The sequence below is a fragment of the Petaurus breviceps genome, unplaced genomic scaffold (genome assembly GCF_028583685.1).
Source record: "Petaurus breviceps papuanus isolate PSGF00001 unplaced genomic scaffold, PetGlider_PUasm1.0 90792, whole genome shotgun sequence".
NCBI classification, from domain to species: domain Eukaryota; kingdom Metazoa; phylum Chordata; class Mammalia; order Diprotodontia; family Petauridae; genus Petaurus; species Petaurus breviceps.
The window spans coordinates 1,778,786-1,787,733 of NW_027187347.1; positions in this window are offsets into that span (position 1 = coordinate 1,778,786).

The window sequence follows — 8,948 nt, forward strand, 5'->3', positions numbered from 1 at the left end:
GCTCCAAATCATTATTAATTAGAAAAATGCAAATTAAAGCAATTCTGATATTTTATCTCACATCCATCAGATTGGCAAAATTGACAACAAAAGGTAAATGATAAATGTTGGAGGGGCTGTGGAAAAATAGGCACATTGATGTCCTGTTGTTGGAATTGTAAATGGATAAGAGTATTCTGGAAGGCAATGTGGAATAATGCACAAAGTTACTAAACAATGAGTGCTTTTTGACCCAGCTTTACCACTGAGTCCCTGTTACCCCCATCCCCAAGGATAAAAGAAATATAAAAAATTCCTCTATGTACATGGATGTGTAAGTAAAAGCTCTTTTTGTGGTAACAAAAAACTAGGAAATAAGGGGATGTCCATCAATTGAGAGATAACTGAACAAGTTGTGGATTATACATAAATACATACATATATATGTATATATAGTGTGTATAGAAAACTATTGTGTGTATGTAAGCATATGTATGTGTGTATTAGTTCATATAAATGTTTCCATCTCTCTTTGAAATCATCTGTTTCCATGCAAAAATGATTTCAAAGAGAGATAGAAATATTTATATGAACTAATACAGAGTGAAGTGAGCAGAACCAGAAAAATAATTTATTCTATGACATCAATATTATAAAAATCAATAGTTTGGAAGACTTTCCTAAATTGATGAAGAATGAAATGAACAGAACCAAGAGAAGAATTTATATAATGATAATACTACAAAGATAAATAATTTTGAAAATTTTATTAATTATGATCAATACAATGATCATCAATGCATGATTCTAGAAGACCAGTGATGAAACATACTATCTACTTCCTGACAGAAAAGTGATAGATTTAGAGTGCAGAAAGACAGATAGACATTATACATACATATGCATTTTTGTGTATGTGTGTGATATATACTATATTTTGGGAGTTATATATCTAAATATATATGTACATGTATTTATATAATGCCAATGAAGGAATTCGTTTGCTTGACTAAACAGATTTGCTTTGAGTACATTATTTTTCTTTTTTTAATGGAGAAAATAGATTTTTTGCTAATTTAAAAATTTTATTTTAAATAAAGAAGAGGGAGTACTTAAATATGAAATATCCTGTCAGAATATTCACAATATTATTAGTTTTACTTAATAGTTTTACTTTGTTTTAAGAGACTTCTCATGAGTAGTTTCACTGTGCAAATGTTTGTAATGTGAAATTTTAAATATAATAAACATTATATAGTTTATATATTACATATATAATAAATATATATGAATAATATATTATATATAAAATAATTTTTAAAGATAAAACTTTTTAAAAATAGGCTAAGCAATGTGTAAGCATTGGGTGTCAACATTTCTATTACAACAAATACTGATACCCATCTTACTGCAAGAACACCTATGAGAAATGCCTTGCTGAAGGTCATATTAAGAATTTTTTAATAGAATCTAGCAATAGAATGTATGAGATGTGACTCATAATCCTAGAATCTAACTTTCCAGATTCAACTCCCCATGAGGGGTAAGGGGGGAGGGAGGGAGGGAAGGAGGGAAGGAGAGAGACAGAGAGAGACAGACAGAGAGAGAGAGAGACAGAGAGAGAGAGAGAGACAGAGAGAGACAGAGAGAGAGAGAGAGAGAGAGAGAGACAGAGAGACAGAGACAGAGAGAGACAGAGAGAGACAGAGAGACAGAGAGAGACAGAGAGAGAGAGACAGAGAGAGAGAGAGAGAGAGAGAGAGGGAGGGAGAGAGAGGGGGGGGGGGGAGGGGGGGGGGGGGGGGGGGGGAGGGGGGGGGGGGGGGGGGGAGGGGGAAGGGGGGGGTAGAGAGGGAGATGGAGAGAGTGAGTACATTTTCTCTTATTTTATTAATCATCTCGTCTCCTTATTTTTATCCACTCACTGATCCTAGTTACCTAGTTCAGATGGAAGGAGACAAAAGATACACGAGTTAATCATTATGCTGTTGACTTCCCTCTATGTTTGAGTACATTAGAATTTTAATTCAAGAAGTTAGTCATCTAACGCAGTCTTTCCCTCATCTTTCCTCCAAAGCTCCAATCTACTGGATGCACATATGTTCTCTAGCTGCATTGGTTGAAATGAAATGAATCAGCATTGGAGTACAGTGACTCAGCACTGGCATCCCATTGTTTCAGGGAGAATAGGTGATTAGTAATTGGATCGTGAGTCATTTTTTTAAGCATTCTTTCTCTCCACCCCCACCCAGCTCCCTCTCTTTAATACAAATTCAATTAATGTGTCAACTTACCTATTCATACGTATCTTTATGGAAAGTACACACACTAGAGTAATAATACCAGTAAGCACTAAGGTTTTCTCTACCCTCATTCCAGCAGCCCTGTCTGTATGTTGTAGATAAACCAGAATGTGGCCCAGATGATAAATTCAATTCGCTTCAAGACATTCTGATTTGTTCAAGATAAATTGGTTCTCTGGTTACCTGAATGAAGCATTGAGGTGTTCAAAATGAACAAGCTTTAACAGGTCTTACCAAGCTGGAAAGGTTTTGAACAACAGTTTAGGTAAATCTGAGTGTCTGCCTCAGACTGTGGAAGGGAAATAAGACTTCCACCCCTCCAGTTTCTTGTAGTAGTCAACAATGTGTGTATGTACGTACATACATACATACCATACCATATATACACACATACAACACACATCCACATGTGGGTATATGTGTATATACATACACATACATAATAAACATGTATATATCTGTGTATGCACATATATGTGTATCAGAGATAGTTGATGCTTCTCTTGAGTGACTGACTACTCGGTACAGTACTAGAAAGGACACCTATGAACAATGATGTACTAATAAATGTTTAGCAATCAGCTCTTTAAAAATGTACACTAACATACTTTTAAGTTTTAATCTGTATTATTACCATTTTCTCTATCACTTTAAATCTAGACAGCAAAATAATAAAACAAGCTCCAATTTGTATTTGCAGATTTTCAAAGTATAAATATGCTAAAAATTTAACAAAACTGTTTCCAAACCACCACCATGTATAAACCATCACTGTGCTCCAGGGTAAAGAGCTATGAGTGTTGTATAGTACACACAGCCCTTCTGCAGACTACGATTGGGGGAGTAGAGGAACCACTTCATCTGTGTCAGGGGGAGGTATCTGTTCCCTCACTGTAATCTATTGGAAGTGTATCTTCTGCAAAGTGGTCTCTGGTAGGATGGTGTAGTGGAAAGAATACTGTGTAGGGTGAGGAGATGAAGTTCTAGTTGAGGTTCTGCTATTAAATATAAAAATTATGTGGGTATCAATAAGTCACTTAATGTCTCTCCTGCTTTGGTTTCCTCCTCTGTAAAAAAGAGAAGATAGCATGAAAAAAAAAAACTTGTAAGATCATTTCAGCTCCAATAGTTTATGTTAGCTATAGTTCACATAGGACTTTAAGATGTGCAAAGTTTTACATATATTGTCCCATGTGAGCCTCACAGCAACCTTATAAGGTGGGTGCTATTATCTTTTTTTAATATGTATTTTTATTATTCTTTTTTAAGTTTTGAGTTTCAAATTTTCTCCTTCCCTCTGCACTCTCCCCCTACCCATTAAGAAGGCAAGCAATATATCAATTCTACATGTAAAGTCATGCAAAACATTTCCATATTAGCTATGTTGCAAAACAAAAACAAAAAACAAAAAACCAAGAAACATAAAGAAGGTAGGGAGAAAAAGTATGCTTCAATCTATACCCAGAGTTCATCAGTTCTCTCTCTGGAGGTAAATAACAATTTTCATCATGAGTCCTTTGGAATTGTCTTGGATCCTTGTATTGGTCAAAGTAGCTAAGTCTTTCACAGTTGATTGTCATGTTATTGTGTACAATGTTCTCCTCGTTCCATTCACTTTGTATCAGTTCATATGAATCTTTCCAGATTTTCCTGAAATCATCCTGCTTATAATTTCTCATAGCACAATAGTATTCCATCACAAATCAGGTAGCTAAGTGGCACAGTGGATAAATTGCTGGGCCTCAAGTCAGGAAGACTGATCTTCCTGCATTCAAATCCAGCCTCAGACACTTAACCAGCTGTGAGACTGTGGACAAATCACTTAATCCTATATGCCTTGGTTTCATCATCTGTAAAATGACCTCAAGAAGAATATGGCAAACTACTCCATTATCTTTTCCAAGAAAACTCTAATCGGGACACGAAGAGTCATCCATAACTGAACAACAGCAATTCTATCACAATCTTATACCACAACTTATTCAACCATTCCTCTATTGGTGAGCATTCCCTCAATTTCCAATTCTTTGCCACCACAAAAAGACCTGCTATAAATATTTTGTGGGTGTAATTATCTGTATTTTACAGATGTTGAAACTGAGCTTGAAAAATGTTAAATGACTTGCTTGGGCTCAAACTACTAGTAAATATTTCAAGTAAGAATTGAACTGAGGTCTTCCTAACTCAGACTCCAGAACTCTGTCCAACTATGCCATTTAGCCACCATAAAAACATGTGATCCAGTGGAGCCAAAACGTTCATTCAACATGCATTTATTAAGTATTTTCTATGCATCAGGCATTGGAAAAACAAAGCAAAAACGAAATCATTTTTTTCCTCAAATAACTTATATTCTACTGGTGGAAAATATGTACACAGTTAAGTACATATGTATATGTACATATATATATGTTGTATAGTACACACAGCCTTTCTGCAGCATACTATTGGGTAAGTAGAGGAACCACTTCATTTCATATATATATATATGGTAGGTTGGTTGGTTGTTGTCTTTTGTTCTCAAAAAGGACCAAAATGACCTCACTATGCTAGAGTCAAGTTTCAGTGTGTCTGCCTGTGGCTGATCAGGCCGATAAGAGCTCGGGATACCAGGGGTCGGGCACAAATAGTCCAGGTGAACATTTGGGGTGGATTCTCTAAATTTGCACATCTTATGTTTCTTTTGAGAATTTGAGTATCTTGTGTTTCTTTTGAGGAATACATAATACATAATACATATATATATATATATATTTGCACAAAGTATTTATATATAAAAAGTATATATAAAACTGCACGAAGACTTTTGGGACATCCTGATAATGCAAAATAAATACAAAGTAATTTCAGGAGGAAAAGCCAGCTGGTGAGTCAGGAAAATCTGAAGTTCATTTTGACCTCAGACACTTCCCAGTTATGTGACCTCGGGCAACTCACTTAGCTGCTGATGGCCTCTCTGTTTCTTCATCTATAAAATGGGGATACCATGTTTCCCTGATAATAAGACACTGTCTTATTATTTTTTTTGGAAAGAAAAACACCAGAGGGCTTATTTTCAGGGAAGGGCTTATGTTGTCCTGCCTCAGCTCTCCTCCGCGGCACTGCTCTCAATGGCGCCAGCAAGCAAATCACTGGGGAAGAACAGGATGACGCGCTCACTGCTGCAGCTGTGATTGGATGCAGCTCGTTTCACCCGGGAGGGGGGGAACGGTGCATACAGAGGGTACCGTAATGTAGCGTGTAGCGCAGGGGATCACCTTCACTACAGTAGCAATCTCAATAGGGCTTATTTTAGGGGGAGGGCTTATTTTAGAGGAATCTTACACAGTAAGGGGAGGGCTTATTTTCAGGATAGGTCTTATTATCGGGGAAACACGGTAATCACAGCATCTACCTGTCAGGGTTGTTGTAAGGATCAAATAAGATGATAATTGTAAAGCACTTAGTATAGTACTTAGCACATAGTAAACACCATATAAACATTAGTTATTGTTATTATTATTATAGCCCTAGGCAGTCACTTACCCTCTGTTTCAGTTTATTCAACTGTAAAATGGGTTGTTATGAGGATAAAATGAGATCATGTTTGTAAAAAAAAAAACTTGACACAGAGCTTGACACATAGTAGGTGCTATATAAATGTTTATTTCTTTTCCTATTAACAACTAAGGGTAGGGGTAGCTAGGTTGTGCAGTGGATAGAGCACTAGGCCTGGAGTCAAGAAGACTCATCTTCCTAAGTTCAAATCCAGCCTCAAACACACTGGCTGTGTGATCCTGGGTAAGTCACTTAACCCTTATTGCTTCTAAAGCAAAACAATTAAAAGTAGGGGGGAAAATTAGGAAAAGTTTCATGTATGAGGACACATTTGACCTGAACCTTAAAAGGAGACAGGGATTCCTAGAGGTTAGAAGTAACGAGAGAGGGAATTTAAGACATGAGGGGGACTGATCATGCAAATGTATGGAGGAGGGAGAAAGAATATCATTTAGTGAAAATAAGGAGGTCAGTCAATATGGCTGAAATAAAGGAGGAGAAGTGTGTGTGACAGACTGATGTGAGGTCAACCTGGAAGGATAGATTGGAGCCAGCAATGAACTTGACATTAAAATATGTGGGTCTGATTCCTGGCTTGGGGTACATGGTTACATGACATTGGGCAAGTCTCTTAACCTCCCTGTATCTCAGTTTTCTTATTTGTAAAGTGTGATCATCCCTACCTCACCTACTGATAGAGCTATTCTGAGATTCAAAAGAGATAATGTATGTAAAGCACTTTTGTAAACCATAAAATGCTAAATAAAGTCAGCTGTTATTAGGATAATTCTATGATTGATGAATCACAAACCCAGACTCATTAATTCTTAGATACCTCCATTTCAAAAATAGGCTCCCAATTGTAGTAAATGTTAATTATTCTGTTATACACAAAGTTCTCAGTGTAAACACATTGTGTTAAATGATAATTAAGCCTTGAGCATTTAAACAGTCCATTTGATTGTTATCTGATGTTTGTCATTAGCAGTTTAAATTAAATATTTCCCTGTGTAATTGAGAACTAGTATGTAGGGAAAAAAAGTTGGAGCTTTTTGTGAAGTCTGTTATAATCCTCAAAAAAAAAAACCTCCAAAAGATACCAATTTACTGATTGTAGGAAAATTCCAAGGTCATATAAGACACTCATTTATTCTTTTACAGCTGAACTACAGTCCAGACTCTACATTCTTATAAACAATCCATAGCTCTGGTGACTCCCATTCTTCCTCCTGGCCTCCCTTAATAGAACATTCTCCAAGTCTCTGTCCTTGACCTTCTGTTTTTTTTTTTATTTATTTTTTAGTATGAACTTAGGAAATATTAACAAACAGGAATAATTCAATAAACAATGAAAAAAACCAGGATTGCACATGAGACATAATTTCCATTATGTACTATTACTACTACTGGGTAGCTAGGTGGCACAATGGATAGAGTGTAGTTAGAAAGATAAGCCTTCCTGAATTCAAATATGACCTCAGACACTTACTAGATGTGTGACCCTGAGCAAGTCAGTTAACCATGTTTGCCTCAGTTTCCTCATCTGTAAAATTAGCTGGAGAAGGAAATGGCAAAGCACTCCAGTATATTTGCCAAAAATATCCCAAATGGGGTCACAAAGAGTTGGACATGACAGAAACAACTGAACAACTACAAACAAAGCTAAATCATGCTGTTGGTCTGGGGAAACAGGAAATTGGTAGTAATTTTCATACAACCTGCTAGTGGCAAAGGGACTTTGGATCATTGGTGCAGTCTTACTCTGAGAAGGTGACTTAGGGATTTTGTACTGGTTGGGTGGGGTCTTCCTCATCTGTCAGGGTGTCTCCAAGAGATATGGGTTATGATGGGGTGCTTGGACCCCAATTTCAAAATCACATTTCTCCCTAGCCACAAAACACTGTCTCAGGAACTTTCTCTTCAGCTCAAAGACATCATGCCCTAGCAAAACACTTATCTGTCTTCCTGATACAGTAGCCAGCTGCACCTATAGAATTTAGTAGCTTGAACCAGCTGTATACTGGGTCATAAAGATATTTACCACTGGGGAGGCCAGGTAGCACAGTGAGTAAGAGCACCAGCCCCAGAGTTGGGATGACCTGGGATTGAATCTGGGCTCAGATACTTAGTACCTACCCAGAAACACCTGGCAGTGTAACCTTGAGCAAGTTACTTTACCCCAATTGCTTTAAAAAAAAAAAGATATTTACCACTCACTGATCTATCATATGTATCCTAGACTTTGCCATATTTATATTCCCTTACATTTATCTTGTCTAACAAGACATTGATGGGGGCAGCTTGCCCTGACCATTAGTTGACTTGGTGATGTTTCAGGCCTAAAACCACACCTCACTGTACCCACCCCAACCCCCCACTTTTGGGCTATTTTCCAGTGAACTCTGGGTAAAATACCTGTGCAGTAGATATTAAAAGTGCAAGTTCTTTTAAGAACTGACCACTCCTTAACTGCTCCCTAATCCTGCCATGACTCACCTAGTTAGCATATTTGGCAAATATTTTACTATAGTTTATCCTATATAAGCTTTTGTACCCCTCTAAGGTCTCAAGTTCCCTAAGAACTCCTGCCCACTGAAAAGTGTAACAATAAATCTTTGCTGCCTCGACTTAAAGAATGCTTGAGTCCATGAATTCATTCCAGACCACTTGCCCTGGGAACTCTGGTCTCAGATCCCTGTTTCCCTGGGGGTTTCTCTCTCATTTCTGGCCCCACGTCAGAGTATATGGGGTATTCAGGGAGGACTAGCATGGCTCTTGTGAGAGCTTGCCAAGCTTTTTTCAGGGCTGCTCATCCAACCTTCACCCAACTCTCACCTGGGGCTCTAAGAAGTTGTAGGATGCACAGGGGCCACACTCCAGTGAACCATCTATGCAGACAAGGTGAAGCAGCTTGAGGGTAACTGAGAGGCCTCAAACTCATCAGTGAGTTAGGGGGATGTCTACCCCAAGTATGGGAAGACTTCTCCCTGCAGAGTGGGAGAATGAGAACAGTTCGTTCCAATGGCAGTGAACACAGCTGAAGCAGGTGCTTTGGAGCTTGGTCAGATATCTAAGATACCAGGGTCATCTACTGCATCCTGGGCCATTATCAGTCATCTTCACTTTTGT